The sequence below is a fragment of the Xiphophorus couchianus genome, chromosome 9, assembly GCF_001444195.1.
Source record: "Xiphophorus couchianus chromosome 9, X_couchianus-1.0, whole genome shotgun sequence".
In the NCBI taxonomy this organism is placed as follows: Eukaryota; Metazoa; Chordata; class Actinopteri; order Cyprinodontiformes; family Poeciliidae; genus Xiphophorus; species Xiphophorus couchianus.
In genome coordinates, this window is record NC_040236.1 from 3,806,581 (window position 1) to 3,823,795 (window position 17,215).

A 17,215-nucleotide genomic window follows, 5' to 3' on the forward strand; every position below is an offset into this window, starting at 1 on the left:
GGTACAAAAACCCTTGGGAACTCCCGTTCATTAAACAGGGCCTAACACAGCAAGTCCTGAGGCAGAGTAAGAGTGACCGTTGTCCAGTTCAAAGAAAGTATTTTCCTGAATGAAAACAGAAACAATCGGAAACTATGCCTGTTTTTAATGCACAAATGCAATAAGAGCCCCTTCTTATGTTCCAAATCTGATCTCGTTTCTACAGAACATAAGACGACTTTGTGTTTCTCATAAAATACTGTATGTCTAGTTCATTTTTTTAGAAAAAAATTATAAGAAAATTCATTTAGTTTTTTGGGGGGGAGGCTGGTTTACAGTTTTTTGAGTGCTTGAAACTTGATTTTAACTCTCTTGGCAAGAAGCTTGGAGAACACTGGCGTAAATAAATCTCCACAGGGGTTAGGAACAGCAGAGGCCTGTGCATAGCTGAAATCAGTGAATGCTTGGTGAATGCTCCTTCTAAAAACATTTATAACTGCCTGTTTTATTAGTTCAAACACCAAATATACAGTAATATGCATCAACACACACAGCAGAAACTGATGTTAACAGAAACTAACATTTACAGATTTCCTCGTCTCTTGGGTACAGCCAATCAGTGACAAGGAAAAAAAATACAGTTTCTGGATTGGCTGTTTGCAAATTCCACCCAAGACATGTCAGATATAGCATTGCACCCAGGTATTTCAGCTTCTAACGTTGCATTTTCTATGCAATATTTCAGACGACATAATCGGTTGAATTTTGTGCAAATAGTTTGGAATCACGTTCCACAGAAAAATCCATGAATACTAAGCTATGAATAGATGGAGGTCTATTGTATACATTTCCCCTTATTTTGTTTAGAAAATACATATTTCTAGTCAGCGCTTAGCGTAGCTTGTTTCTCCACTCCTTCCCTTTGCCACTGCTCTTTTCCTCTCTACAAACTGTGTGTATTTTGGTCAGTCTGTGGGGAGTCAGGGGTCATTATTAATCTTGCTGCCTCTTCTACCTTCAGGCATAACAGCAGGGCAGCATCGTTCTGTGTGTGTGTGCACATGTGTGTGTGTGGGTGTTTAAGTGAGAGTGAAAGGAGTGGTTGCAAATGAGTCAGTTATGCTATTCAAGTAAAGTGTGAGTTCTAGGGAAAGCACCGTTCATGTCGTAAGGTGTGTTCACGCTGCTGCAACGCGCAAGTTTGTGTGTAATGACTGAAAAGGACGGAAGCTGTATTCTGGCATGATGGATCATGAGAGAGCAATAGTCGTAGGACACACTCGCACAGGATACACACCCATGAGAAATGAAGGAGAGAAAGAGAGGAGGGTGGAGGCTTGGGGGTTGGGGGGAGGGTGATAGGGAAACCCAGACCGAGAGAGAATAGAAGTAGAGAGGGACACCGTGGTGAGTCCCCCGTTTCTCCTGAACTCATTAACCGCTGTCCTCTCCGCCCTCCCTCCTGCACTCCCACAATGCCAAGCAGCGGCGTGCATCAATAACACCGGTGACAGCATGAGGGGGACGGGTCAGACAAGCAACCGCCATCTCCCTGGCAACCACCTCTACGGCCACCATCACCAGGACAACAAATGTCGAACTCAAACAGGCTACGGTGGGGAAGCGAGGGGGGTTCCCCTACCCTCCTTTACGCCCCCCACAGCCCGTCACGCAGCGAGGGCCGCCGCGCCCGCTGCTGCCGGATCAGAGGCGAGCTAAATCCCCAGCACGGCTCCGGCGCAGGATGAGGTGAGAGAAAGCTGACTGATCCCCGTTCTGAGGTGATCTGAACGGAAAGGGGGTTCAGCCTGAGCCGAGGTTAGCAGCGTTATTCAGCGTTTCAAGAGGAGGACGGGGATGAGGACGCCAGGATGGAAGGAAGGGAGGAAAGTCCATCTGCAAAAACTCATGTCCGGAAGGAAAAGTCTACCGTTTTCTGGAGAAAACTAAAAATTTCTGTGCAAACCAGAAGAGTTAGGGGTGGAAAATGTACTGAAATACACATTTATTTGATAACTCTGTGCTATAACACTTAAATAAACCATTAGCTTAGCAATCTTGGTCAAACATGTAAAAGCAACACAACTTTAATTTGTTCAATCAGTGCAATTAGTAGTAGAAGAGCCAATGTAAAATAAATAATAAAGAAACTGAAACTGACAAAAACAATAGGTAGACTACCTTGGTCAAACATATAAGAAATAAATCACAACGTTCAGCAAGTGCAACTAGGGATTCTAAATATAATGTCAAATAAATAATAAAGCATGATGTCTTCTATGGATCGAGTACATTTTCATTGATATTTTGGATTTTTCTTCAATTTCAGGACCTGATAACAGCACTATTATCAGGACTAGTGATGCACCAATCTCACTGTATAGAGATTGGTGCGCCTTTATACAGAACTACATCTTAAAAAGTCACACCCAGCAGGGGTGAGAACCCAAAAGGGGTCTCTGCTCTACGCTGAAGAACAAAAATGCACTCGGATCAGTCTTTTTTCATGAAAATCGGTTCCAAACTGAAAGTCAAAGCAGCCACAAACGCTGCTCCCTCTGCCACTCAGCTTCATCCCCGCTCGCCTCCCTTCGGTGTCTTTAGACGGTGGAGGTTTTGATTTACTTCCCTGAAACCCGAAGCACAGACCAGCTCATCTCCTGAGCCGATGCCGGGCTAAAATCTAAACACCTCATCATCTGGATCAAACCAGAAGCAACAATTATTTGTTAACATCCGACACCTCCCACTGGAGCTCCCATTAGGCTTTGACGGCATGCCAAAGTCGGAGCTTTTGCTCTCCTCAACGCGAGCACACTGTGCATTTTTTGGCACCCAGAAGCACCATTATGTAATGGCTGTTCCGGAAGCTTCTGACGGTGCTCACTTTACGTTATTTAGCAGTTAATTGAATTAATACACAATCTACAGCTCAAAATTACCCCAACAGATTTTTTTTTTTTAAACCCAGCTAATTTAGACTGTTTAGCAACAAAAATGCACATTTATTGGTAATTTTCCTGCAACTGTTGAAGACTGGTAATAGCTAGTTAATGATTTCCCACATGGGCTGAAATGTACTTCTATTGTAATTGTTTAAATTGTTCCATGACTACACCTACCGCAATTCTCAAGTATTACTATTTAAATTAATCGTTCTAAATAACTGACTTTGCTCTCTTTTTTTAACTTTTATATATGTTAAGATGTCAGGTTATTAAATGCACCATGATCATTTGAAATATATATATATATATATATATATATTTATAAATACTTTCAGTTTGGAGCCGATAATACGAATAATGTTACAGCACTTTTTGATTTGTTCAGTATTTTACTTTCTGACTTGCTCCCAGTTGATCTATCTTCACCTGTTTTCTAGATCTATTAAGTCGTAGCAATCTCTGGCCCACAGCCCTCTCCAGTTGACCATAAGGAGGTAGTGGGCAATGTGAACATAAAATGTTATCACAATATTTTGTAGCACTTATCGTGGTAACAATGAAAGTATTTGTAGCTTCTTTTCAGTATTTCTAGGCAACTGCCCAATTCCCATTTGGAAATAGGTTTCTTCAGGATATAAGTGATGCAAAGAATGTGACTCCTAACACTAAACTCCACACAGTCAATGCATTTAGTCATATTTATTAAATGTCCCATGGACTCAATCGAACCAACACTACAGTCAGTTTTTGGTGTTTCATACATCTTTCATTGGAAATTATTGTTGTTACAATACATTTAAAGTTCTTATGATGAGAAATTTTAGAGATTTGATGAGCGATATGATAAATGGCAATCCCTACCACTATAGATCTTCAATCAGTTTCATTTCTGGACTGGCTAATCCATTCCAGAACCTTCCAACGCCATTCATAAAGTTATTCTTTGGTGCGATGCGGAAAAATAAAATTCCTCAACATCTTTGGCTTTCTTCATCAGGAGATTTTGGAACTGTTTTTATTGTCCAATACCCCAGTCCCATCTAAGAAAACAAAACCCAATAGCATGAAGTTGTCACTAAACATCATGCTATCATGTTCGTTTGGTAATTTTTACTGTTTTGGTTTCAAACGTATCTTTGAGAACTTGGGCGGAAATGCACTGGATTGGTTTTGTTTTCCCACAAGGTTTAAGGTTTTAGCCATGTCAGAGTGTTTCTTTTGAAGACGAGGCTTTTTTTTTAACAGCCCCATTTATGGTGATAAAAAATCTCGGATACAACAGGTTTGGAGGTGGTTCACACACCACACACAAGCTGATTTCACTCACCAACATTCAGATGTCAGATAGGAAATCTCTCGGAACCTCTCAAGATCAAACTTGAGTTCAGAGTAAGCAAACATGGGAAGAAGCAATGGCGATAGATTGTGGACTATATTTAACAGAAAAAAAACAAAAACAAAGACGTTTCCAATGTCCACCGGAATTTCTCTTGCGTAACGGCAGTTGTTGTGTTTTCTGTGTACTCGCCGTGTTTCTGTCACCTCGCTCTCTGATTAGCTAAAAGTCACATTCAACAGTCTGTGGTTCTGTTTGTCCCAACGAAACACTCCACGCATTGAGATACCGGGCCAAAACAATCCAACATGTTGAATATCCTCAACTTTTGATGGGATTGGTCCTAATGTCTTTCCGAGTGGACCAGATCACTCTTAACACTCCACACACTGCAGGAATATCTCCTAAGATTACCTTTACAACCTTCCCAATAATCGGGGCATTCTTACGATTGTCGAAAGGGGAAAATCAGGGCAAAATTCAGCATAAAAATCTTGTCGTGTCAGGTAGGAATTATGTGCTATCTACCTACCAATTGGTTGTAGTTTTTATGTTCTACTATACCAACTTAAGGATTTGCTAAACACCACTAGGACTTTACCTGGTTGGGATTAGATTAAGATCTAGGGCCTGTCCACATGGGAACATTTTCTCCTAAAACAGATTGTCAGTTTCAAAAATAATTGTGTCCACCTGGGACAATTTCAAGAAATGTTTTTACCCACACAGAAACACTAAGAATAGCCCAATATGCTGTTTACTCCCCCAGATGTGTTAGTGGTGCAAAACATGGAGTATGTATGCACATAAAGCCTCCACACAAGGTTAGCAGTAAACAGGTCAAGAAAACAAGAATGGCAAATAGCAAGGCGTGAGTGGACTTTTTTTGTAGAACTTCACCATTGTTACTGTTATGACGCGTTTGGGGTGGTAGATGAGGTTAGAGGTTTGGCTAATATGTCAAGTTTTCACATGAATTTGTTGTGCACATGAATATGTGAGGGCAAAATTTTTAACACTCTGGAACCCATTTTGGCTCCCCTAAAACACAGTTTGCATGTGCATCTGAATCAACCTACCTACCTACAGTGTATTAGGATCAATGTAGATAGAATTTTAAGGAGTAAATTTCAGCCAAAAAACTTTTTGACGTTTGGAAATTTTCTGAGTCACATAATTTCAACTTTTGAAACTCAAACATTCCTCAATTTTTTCTAGAAGATTTCTAAGACTAATCTAAAACTTTCTGAGTTTTTTGTCTTTAATTTACTGCTCCTTTTTTCATCTACAATGGCCCTGATACCCCATTGTACATCTATCTATCTGAAATATGCACATGTATCCGTTAGTTTTGGACAGATTTGAAAATGACATGTTTTTATTCTTACAACGAACATAAAGGCAAAGGCAAAAATGAATATGCCGTTCACTTTGGTAAATAGATAAGGTTTTAGAAGATACTTCAGAGTGTGTACATATTTACTTGTACTAGGGGTTGACCAATGAAAAAGTGTGCTGGTTCCTTTGAAGACCAGAGGAGAACAAGAGAGCAGCATGTCAGAGACATTCGCGCTAAAAATGGAAAGTCCTCCTCCAGAGCTGTCGACGCGGAGCTAAATATCATGTCAGATAATCGTTTGTGCTGTTCTTGTTTTTTATAATTTCAGAACGGTGAAACGAGCGGTGAGAGTCCGCTACCTCCTGATAGATGTGACGCTGCGGCGGGCGGCAGCAGAGAGATTTCCTTCCCTCGCGGACGGACAAACAAGGCGCGGAGAGGAGAGCGAGAGGGAGCCAATCACACGTCCAGACCAGCGGTGGGCGGAGTTGAGCGTCGGCGTCTCAACCAGTGAAAGCTCGCGAAGAGCGCCGAAACCCCACGTGGGTGTTCAGCTCCGAACGACACCGAGAAGGATTCTGGCCAATCAGGGCCCCGAAAGGTGTTAATCTCGACGCTGATTGGCTCGCTGTTTTTTCTCTCTACAGAGTCCCGTCACTCAACACGCTTAGCCCATCGTTTTTAACTCTTTCCTACCACACGGGATGGCGCTGCCCATAAAGCACAAACCTGCTCTGTAATAGCTAAATGTGAATTAATGAATGACTCAGAAGCGGTTTGTTTTTAGAAACGCGATACATAAGTTAGCCCGGACTGATTCAAAGCCTCGTTTCAGACATATTCAAAGAAAAGCGAGGGTGACATGGTGAAGAACTATAGTGGAGCAGCAGATCAGTGCAGCAGCTTTCTGTTTTTTAACGTGTTGACTTGATCATAATCAAATCAGCATGCAAGAAAACGATGAAATTAAAAGCACATGAGAAGACCATGCTTAGCAGTGAGGTATAACCCACATTCACACATCCAGAGCCTAAAATTGTTCTCCTTCCCCAAACTGGGCACAAGAGAATCGGAATCAGGCACTGAGCATTGACTGGAAGTGATCCGAACAAAGAGAACAGTCTCTCCAGTCCATCCTTCTTATTTTAAGAATAACTGCACTGATCTTTGATAGTTGATGACGCCTCACGTGTCGTAAGCTCTTTTCACTTTATGCAACGTCCTCCCCTCACTCTACACCCACATACATACACACCCCACGCCCCCCAAAAAGCAATAAACATTAACGCATCCATTTTAAATAACACTACAGTCCGTCCCTTCGTGCTATGCAGTCACACAGGCACCAACACTGACAAACCGAGCATCAATCTTCTCTCGCTCTTTTCCTTTTTTGCAACCTCCGAAAAATATATAGGAAAGGTGGTGATATGAGGAAGGAGCAGAAGGCTGACATCGCCTCTCTGTGGCTGCTTTGTGTATTGAAAAGAAGGGTCAGCGTGTGAGAGAGCAGAATGATTTGATCTGGATTAGATCTTTTGACTTATTTGTGTCGCAGTTCTATAGTGTCACTGGATTCCGGGCACGTGCCCCACATAAGTGACGTGATAGGCGCGTCTCAGTAGGCCAGGATATGATGCGAAAGTTTATTTACCCCGCAAATCCAATTTAAAAGTCAGTCTGATTTTTAAGATTTTGTTTGGTTTTAGTAGTTTTTTTAAAAATTATAATCTGACATCAATAAAGCAAGTCTTTTAACAAAGAAAGGCAAGTATTTCCATGCACTTGTACAGAGTTCAAAACTTGGTTGGGTCTCGTTTTATGGAGGAGTTACTGCATCAATGCGGCGTGACACAGAAGAGATCAGTCCGTGCTTCTGCCGTTGCTAAGGAAAACCAGGTTTCTTTAATGGCATTGTTGGTTCTGGGGTCTAGTTTTGGTCATTAGAGTTTTCTCCAGTCAATCACAGTGATTCCATAGATACTAAAGTGAGTATTAGCACCTTTAGCTGTACGGCTAGGTGTCCAGGCTGCTGGGAAATAAATCAGCTTCTCCATAAAATTTTTCAGCATAGAGGGTCAGTGTTCTGAAATATCTATGGACTCAATAAGATCCAGCGGACCAACACTAGCAGCTGACATGGCATCCCACATCATCTCAAGCTGCGTTTCCATTACAAATGTGTGCAAAAATGTGTCAATATTCCACCAAGGTAAAAAAACAAACAATTTCTCAATTGCTGTGTCCTCCTACCACTTCCTGTCGTTTTCTTCTTCGTGGTTTGCGTCAGCGGCATCATCCGGTTGTTGATCACGTGACTCGCGTGATGCGCAAAAACTGTTTCCACTGCAGTTTTGAGAAATGAACCAATGTCAACATGAGAGGAAGCCGTAAATGGCAACATAGCCAAAAACGAAAACACCTCATCCTGATGCCAAAACCTTTAATTGAAAAACAAACTTCTTTGAAATTGAGAAGTTTATTTTTGAAATATCGAATTGCTCAATTATGGGGTCAATGGAAATGCAGCTATTGACTGAAAATTTCACCCAGAACCGGAAGCATCATGAATTCTGGACTTGTATTTCCATTTTCAAACAAAACACAAACTTTACTTTCTCCTAAAATATATTTTAGAAAAAGAGGCTGTTGTATTCCCTCTGGTTCCAGAAGACTTTAAAAGAATGCTACCATTCTGAATACTGACTTCAGGGAAATCCACTCGTTGGGAATTTCCTGAATCTCTATAGCACTTTTTTCCTTTCACAGAACTTTCCTTTAATGAACAGCATTCTGTGAACACCCAGCTTATTTACCAGCTGCGATTTATGGCTCCCTCTCATGAAACGTTTCAATGACTGTCTGCTGAACAACTGCCAAGTCAGCAATGTTCCCATCAATTTTGAATTCAGATATTTTTTTTATTTTAATTTGCTTATTTGTTTTATGTAGTATTCTAACTCTCTAAGAAACCGCATTTTATTTCTTTTCTCTTTGATAATGATTTGTTTTTTATAGAATGAAAATGGAGAAAGAATATTTCCAGATGTATTTCTGTAACAACTGATTGAAATGATCTTTCTATGGACATTCTGGTTGTTTCAGATGGATGCTTTGTCCAGGAAGACGACATTTGGTGGTGGAAAAAAACTGATCAGAATTTACAGCATAGACCAGGAGAACTTCCTTTCCCTCTGCACGTCTCTAAAGATGGCAAAGGAGCAGAGAGGGAAAAAAAACAAAAAAAACCAGAGATGAGGCCGAAGATGAAAGGCTCAGCTTGATGGACATGGAGGAGAGGTTCCACTAAAAACAAGCGGTGACTCTTTTCTGCTCCACACCCGACGCGTTTCACGCCGCCTCGTTTACGCCAGGCCTTCGTCGGCTGCGGCAGCTGGCTGGTCTCAGACCCATTCACGCCCGCTGCAGCTCTTGTTTTATTTTCCAGGAAACAAAAAAACAGGTTTTACCTTTCTGATTAACCAATTCATAGTTTCTTAGAATCTAAAAAAAAATAAAAATTAAAAAAGAGTCAGGTGCGCGGCTGCCAGAGCATCGTGGAAAAACCCGACATCAGATCTCATAGAAAGATTATTTGTTTTTTTATCTTAGGCTTTGTTTTCATAAGCAAATATTTACAACAGATTTCTGCTCTCTTTTACCTTAAACTGAAGAATCAGAATTAGCTTTAGTTGTCGTCACATGCTCACAGCATTAAATATACAAACGTAAACTTTAGAGGAGTTTAAAACAAAAAAACTAAAGGTACACTATGTACATATCAACGAGCACAGCTAATATTTCCTTGTTGAAAATAGTGAAAATATGTTCATCTTGTTTTACAGCAGAGAAGCTGACTCACCCAGGCTGTTAGGGGTTCATTGTGTTCATCAGAGACAGTCTAGGGGGAGAAACAGTTTCTGAGGTGGCTGGTTTTATTGCTTTGTAGCACCGACCTGAAGGTAAAAGTCTAGGCAGTTTGTGTCCAGGATGTGTGGGGTCTGCAGAGATGCTAGCGGCCCCTTTCCTGACCGTACACCTGTATGCAGGGCAGTTAGCTTTGACCTGACTGTTCTTTGCAGTTTGGACCTGTCCTGTTTGGTGGATGATGGATGAACCCAGGGCAGGCTGAATGATAGCACCGAATGATGATGAGTAGCTGCTCCTGCAGAAGGCTGGACTTCCTGATTCGCTGCAGGACGTTTAGTTTCTGCTGCGCCTTCATCCAAACACTGGCTGTGTCTTCATTACAAATGTGTGCAAATCTTTGTCTATATTCTGCTAATGTGAACGAAAAAAAAAAAGAATTTCACAATTATAGTGTTTCCTTTAAAACAGAAATTAAATTAGATTCAGGTGAATAAGTTTGGCGATGCAGTAAGTAACTAAAAATCTGTGATAGATGTAAACAGTTCCATAAGATATATTCATAATTCAGCCATAGTGCTAGCGCTCATCATGTATCAGCCAATCAGAGGAGACGTCAGCATCTTATTCGGGCTAATTCGCCTTCTTGTTAGCGGCTACATGTGCAGCGTTTTAGAGAAATTGTAGTTGGCTATTTTACAGAAGAGTTATGGATTCAACACGCTGGAACTGTGTGATGCTGTGAGAGGTCCAAAAGAGCCAGCTGACCTTTGTCCAAAAAAACAAACCATCATCGTCCTACCACTTCCTGTTTTCTTCTTCATCGTTTTTGCCAGTAGTAACAGCTGGTTGCTGATCATGTGACTCACGTGACGTGAAAAAAAAAAAAGTTCCCATTGCAGTTTTGAGAGACACATCTGTTCTAATGCGGCTGAAAAAAAATCACCTCATCACAGCTCAAAAACTTGAGTGAGCTTTTTCGAAACTTATGTTTCCTTAAGTAAATTTATTTTTGCAATTTCAAGTTGCGCAATTTCATGGTCAGTGAAATGCAGTTACTTATACTCCAAAACAGGAGTCTCCAATCCTGGTCCTTAACATCTACCATCCTGAAGGTTTTCGATCAATCACTGCTTCAGCACACCTGAATCAAATGACTCATGACCCGCTGAAGAGGTCATGCAATCACTGTATTGCACGCGCACACTGTTATATACTCAAAGTTCAGTACTCCAAGTTGAGATTAATTTCCGCTGTTAATGTGTGTGAAGTGTGCAGGAAACAGGAAAAGCCGTGAACGACTTCCGAAAGCCTCCAGGTGAAACCCTCTCCGGCTTGTTTTTGTTTTGCGAGACGCGACAACTCGGACAAGCGGGGGACTCAGACGTAGATCCGGCTGATCTCACCTTCATTCAGTTCGCAACCTGTGGAAATGAACTGAAGTCCAGACAGGAAGGAAGGTCGACTTATTGGACTTACAAGGAGAGAAAAAAAAAAAAAAAAAAACAGAAATGGAGGAGATGAGAACTACTAGAAGAAGAGACAGAGGAAGAGTGTGAGTCTGAATAGGAAGGGGTGGTAAGTGGGGGGGGGGGGGGTCTATGTGGTGATTGTGTGTGTGTTGGTGAGGGAGACGGGGGGAGGTTCACTGTGGGGTACGAGGCAGCACCCTGCAGTTCCTAGTAATGGCAGAATAGAACTTAATAGGGTAGAAAAAGGCTGGAGGCTGTTAACTCACAAACGGTCATTTTAAATTCCCCGTTCTCCATCTTTCCCTCTCCTCCGTCTCTCTGTGCACTTTGTGCATCTTTAACTCTTCCCATCCATGTCTGCCTGCCTATGCCCCCCCACTGCATCCCCCGAAACACACACAGACACACACACACACTTTTCATCTCTTTTACCTCTCTTTTAACCACCCCTCTCTCCTACCTCTTCCTTGCCATCACTCCTTGCCCCCCCCGGCCCCCGGCCTCTCCTTGGAGGAGGTGTAATGATAGCTATTTGAGTGTCATCAGAGGATCGCTGTAAAGGCTTCTAAAGCAACATCCTACGGTTGCCACAGTGAACCTGGCACAGCCGCTGTCCCAAAAGAAGAGGGTAGAAAAAAGAAAAGAAGAAAAAAACCCACATCTGGTTGGTTGTAGACAGGCGTCGCCGTGCCGACAGCAGCAGCAGATGATGACGCGGCCCCGAGGGGCCACGGAAAACGAGCTAATGATGCGTGGGATAGGATACATATGAGGACCAAGTACAGTAATAGTGATAATAGAGAGAGTAATGAAAACAATAGCGCTGATAATGGTAACAGTGTGTGACTTTTCTGATTTGTTAGCACCATGTCTGACTCTGTCTTCCACATTCATGCACCTCTTTTTTTTTCTCCTCTCATTTTTTCCTCTCATTATTTTTTTCCCCTCCTTTGTTTGGAAGATTCTTTTGCTTTAATTTAAGAAACAGAAAAGAAAGGAGGAGATCCACGATTAGAAATTGAAGGATGCAAAAGCAAAGATCTGATTTCCATTTTAATTCCTTTTTTTTTTTTTTTTTGAAGAGCTCTATGCTGAGCTGACAATGAATTTCATGCATGCACACTCATGCCCGCCACGGAGCCCGTCGCTTAAATATCAGGTAAAAAAAAGAAGAAAAAAAAGAAGAGAGGAGTGAACGTTAATAGGTGGAAAAGGAGAAAACTACTGGATTTCTGATGTTTAAAACAGATGTGAAACTACAGCTTTACGCAGTTCAGGCGTGAACTGGACCTTCTGTGTGTTGAACAGCGATGCCCTCTGTAGGTCAGACAGCAGCAGTAGTCGGGACGACTTCCTGTTCCTCCTGTTTACAGCTCATTCTAAGCAGCCATTTAATGTAATTATTTTTCTGTATCATCCTGAAAAATAAGGCAAAAGCAGAAAAAAAACAGCAAAGGAGTAAACCTGAAGATATGAGGCGAAGGAAACATATTTTTAAAAAATCATTTGAAATGAAACCACATGTAACACGAACACACTGTCACTCATTAGCAGTGTTACTGACATCGGACCACTTTTTTCAGTCACGAGTAATCTAACGTGTTGCTATTTCAAATCCAGTAGTCAGACTACAATTACTTATTGAAATCACTTTGCGTTACTATTTTCTTTTGTTGTTTCATTGTATTTCCTCTACGCGTCTTGTGGAGTGACCGACGTCTTTATGCGACAGTAACAGCAGAGACAGAAATGTGAACAATGGAGGGAGATGCATATTTTGTTGGTGGAAAAACAGGAACTATTTTGAGTTTCTGTCGCCAAGTTTGATTTTTATAAGCGGCTTTGGGCTTTTTTTTTTTTTTTTTAAAAAGTCGCTTGCAAATTTAATGAGTCGCGGGTTGCGCCTCTTTGGACTCGTTTTTGAACGTGAAGTTGCTCATTTGGGCTTGGAAATAAGCAGAGACTGGTAATAAATCCCAGAATTTATCTGACATCCAGTTAGTTTTAGTCCATCATTTCGCGGATGATCCGTCCTGCTGTGTCTTTGTTAATGTCAAGTTAAAATATTACCTGTGAATTACATCGTACTATCCAGAACATTGGAAACATCGAGACTAATCTGAACAGCGCAATAAACGTGAAAACAGCCACGAATGAACGAGTCCGTAAAGTTGTGCAACTAAACGCCTTTATAATTATTAATATTAAGATAAGTGTCACAAATCTGTGCAGCCATCTGAATTGTGGAGCGGCAGGAGGAGCTCTGTGCTCTGACACCAAACACAGGGCCCTAACACACAACCTGGAGGCTGGGGGGTATTAAAATCCTTCTTAGAGTTTTCCAGACAATAGTGGACCACACAAAAACATGCACAAATTACAAAAGTTTTTTTTTGTACTGTTGTAACCATTAAACAATTTCACCTTCAGTTCAACCTTAAAAGTGGAGACACATTGTTGATGTTTCCATTATAAAATAACTTGCAATTAAGTATTGGCAAAGATCAATGTCATTTTCACAGCGTTGTTGTTAGCAGCTGCTGAAAGTAACTAAAAAAGTTATTTTTAATGTAACTTTCCAAATCAAGTAGTCAGTAATCTAACTAAGTTACTTTTTCAAGGAGTAATCAGTAATCCGATTAAAGTCACTTTTTCAAAGTAACTATCCCATCACTGCTCATTAGGCCTGCATGTCATAATGATTTTAGACTTCTAAACCTCCATTTGAATTGTTCTTTTTCCAGAATCGAGTAAAACAGGAACTAGTTGGCAGGGTTTTAATTGTTTTTCCTTATCCAGCATTCAGATTCTATGCTCCACAAATCTGGAGCAAACTTCCAGAAAACTGCAAAACAGCTGAAACACTGAGTTCCTTTAAATCTAGACCAAAAACCCGCCTGCTTAGAGCTGCTGAACCATAATAAATGAAACATTAACCGCCATGTTTGAAGTTTATCGATGATTTTGGACAGTGACTTTTGTCCGGGCGAGAAAACACTGTTCATCAGAAGAAGTCGTTAAGTTAGGACCTGTTTGCCATGGATGATTCTACCAACCAATGACCAATGAGATCCCTGGATCACTGGGACTCTCAAACCCCTCCACCTGGTGAGGTGGCTGCCTCGGAATCCTTTTCCTGGAGGAGCTGGCCCAAGTGGCTGGGTAGAAGGAAGTCTCTGCTTAGACTGTTGCCTCCGACATGATGGATGGACAGACGGACAGACATTGGAGCACAGCTAAGTTCTTTTTGAAGTGTATGCAGACACATTATAGGCACTCCCTCTGTAGTTTTCAATGCACAAACAGCTGCTAAATACAGAAAATGCCAATAGAATTAATTATTCTACCATGTTTTGGCGCCCCCTCTAGTGTGGCACCACTATGCATCGCATATAGTACGTACCTACTTTTTGTGCCACTGAATGGACGGATGGAGAGATGAAGGAGGAGGACTACCTCCACGTTCTTCAATTTCATTTCAGCTCAAAAGATAAGGTGATTCAAACCAAGATACAGTTTGGTGTTCCAGCGGGGACGTGAGCCAAACACACACCAAAACCGGGTTTGGAAAGAATAAAGACAGCAAACATGAAGTTTCTGGAATTTAACAGTATTGAAAATTTGTGGACTCTGCCTTAAAAGCAGCGTTTGTGTCAGGAAGTCAACTAATTTACCGTTACAAGAAGTAAACATCCAGGCAGAGGCATGCGAGAAGCTTTTAATGGTCACAAAAATATGTTTCCATATAACTACCTAAGGCACATTCAACCTAATATTTGGGGTGTTGGTCTATATTTGGACCTGTATATCTAATGTTTACACCATCTGGCCAGGAATACAAAAACCCACAATCAAATACATACAATTCTTGTTTTTCAAATTACTTGAAATGAACTGAAGTTGAAAAAACTGAAAGCCGAAAAACAATCTTGTTATGGTTGAGTGGGTGTAAACTTCTCACCGGCATGATTAATAATTATTTACTGACGGTCTAACCAGTTTCAAACTTTAAGCATATTTTATATACCTTTGTCACCTCTCCAGCCTTGGAGAGGTGACAGCAAGATTTGCCCTTTGAATTTCTATATCATAAATTTTTATAATTCTTAGTTTTCCAGTCCAAAACTGTAAGCTTTATAATCCAGCTGGATCCAACTGGATTTGATGTTCCATTTTTTTTCTCCTGTTTTCTATTAAGCGCTAATAAATCTCCACAAAGCTAATTCGAACTCAGCTGTTTTATCCCCCTGCATCTTCACAGTTACAATCGTTCTCCTCTCACTGATGTTAGAGTATAAATTTAACATTACTAATTATGCTTTTTGTATTTTCGCAATATCAAATTCCTCACTTATTATATTTTTGCAATACCAGGGCTTGTGGTTATGCTATTTATTTTTATGCTTTACTTTCCTACTTAATGGAAGTGATTAGTGTGCAAGTCTTCCAGCAGCATTTTCAGACTTTTAAATTGGAAATTTGTTTTTGTGAATGAAATGTGGCAAGTCATAAATTAAGAATAGAACTTTCTGGTTATAAATATGTAGAAATGTTGAGGTGCCAACAAAGAAGTAAACTTTTATGTGGGTCTTTGTATGCTTTCACTGCTGTCTGCACAACAAAATTGCCCCTTGGGAATAATAAAGCTTACTTAACTTGACTAGCTAGGTGATGCTACTAGTTATGCTCACTTAGCTCACATTACCTGTAGCCCAAACATAAAGAGAAAATGATGTTAGCTTTTTAAATGTTCAAAAATAAACCACCCCCTCATCAAAGTATTGTGTGTGTTTTGGTGCGTAACTTCTGTTTCCAGTGTGTCAGGGCTAATGCTATGACATTAGCATAGCGGCTGAATTTGACACATTTAACAGCAAAGAAAGTTGTGATATCAAAGGCTGAAAACATGTTATTATCTGTTGCTCTGGAGAAAAAAAAAGAATCTCCTGTTACTGCTCCTGATTACATGCAAGCTAATGTAAGCATTGCAGCATAGCTAGCTGACTCAGATAGCTAGAAAAGCGGTCCCACCACACGCTTGTGTGAATTTGACAGAACAGATATCAAAGCTTATTTGGATCAAATATACTGCAGTCTTTGTATTGTTGAGTGCCTTTCTGCTCTCTTGATGATCCTTCACTTTGTCTCAATTTACACTCCCCCAAAAACTAGGTTACTTTGTGAACGAGCCATGGGTTGACTTAACACATGAGGGCTGGTTATCAGTTTGACCCAAACTACTGGGTGGTGTTTTCACCTAAAAAATCTGATTGATATAAGTAATGTTTGACGGTAAAACTATCATAAAGTCAGTTGAAGAAAACTCATGTTACATGGTAACTAGATAAGTAATTTTTTTGATAATGAATTATTCATTTTCTACAACGTCAAACTCCGACGGTTTCCCAGGACAAATTGCAACACAAACACACAATTTAGAATTTATAAACATAATGTGCATGATTAGTCTTTTTTATTGTGGGGAGTGAGAGAGAACCAATGCATACACAGAAAGGCCCAATTAAATTCAAACCCTGGACCCAGGTTCATAGCCACAGCTAACAGTGCCAACAAAAATCTTTAAATAATAAATATTGGCAAGTAACTGAATTTAGAAAACAAAACCCATGCTCACTATATAAAACTGTAAAAGATATGGCCTGTGGATATTAACTTTGTGACCAAGTCTTTATTAGCCAGTATTGTCAACTCAGTAACTTTGTTGCTAAGTTTAAGTGTTCAGACCCATCTAATGACTCTTGAAAAATAACTAAATTAGCGAGGGAGAAACCTTTTAACTTTTTATGAGTCAACAAAAGCTTTTGGAGACTCTAACCTGAAATCACACATCATTCCTGCTCATATTCAGAATCCCAAGACACGGAAACCCAAGTTATTAACATTTATTAAATGGAATAATTTTGCCATCATGGATGGCTATGACATTTCGTCACCTTCCCAAAATAATGGCTTGAGTCTTCTTTTTTTTTTTTGGCAATTTTACCAAAAAAAGAAAATCACCACCATTTTCTTTCAAAAAGATGTCACAGGCCAAAAGAAAAAATCACTTTTGGCAAAAATGATACAGGCCATTATTTTAGGAAGGTGATGATTTGTAAGTCTTTGAGTTACATTGTCAGCATTTGTGTGACATGGATTGTCCATCCTAGTTTATGCAGCAGTTTAGTCCTCGTTCTTCAGGAGTAAACCTTTGTTGTCTGTTGTGTTGTGTGAGGCCGGGACTAGTGGCCATTTTCCATTTTCCAACAGTAGT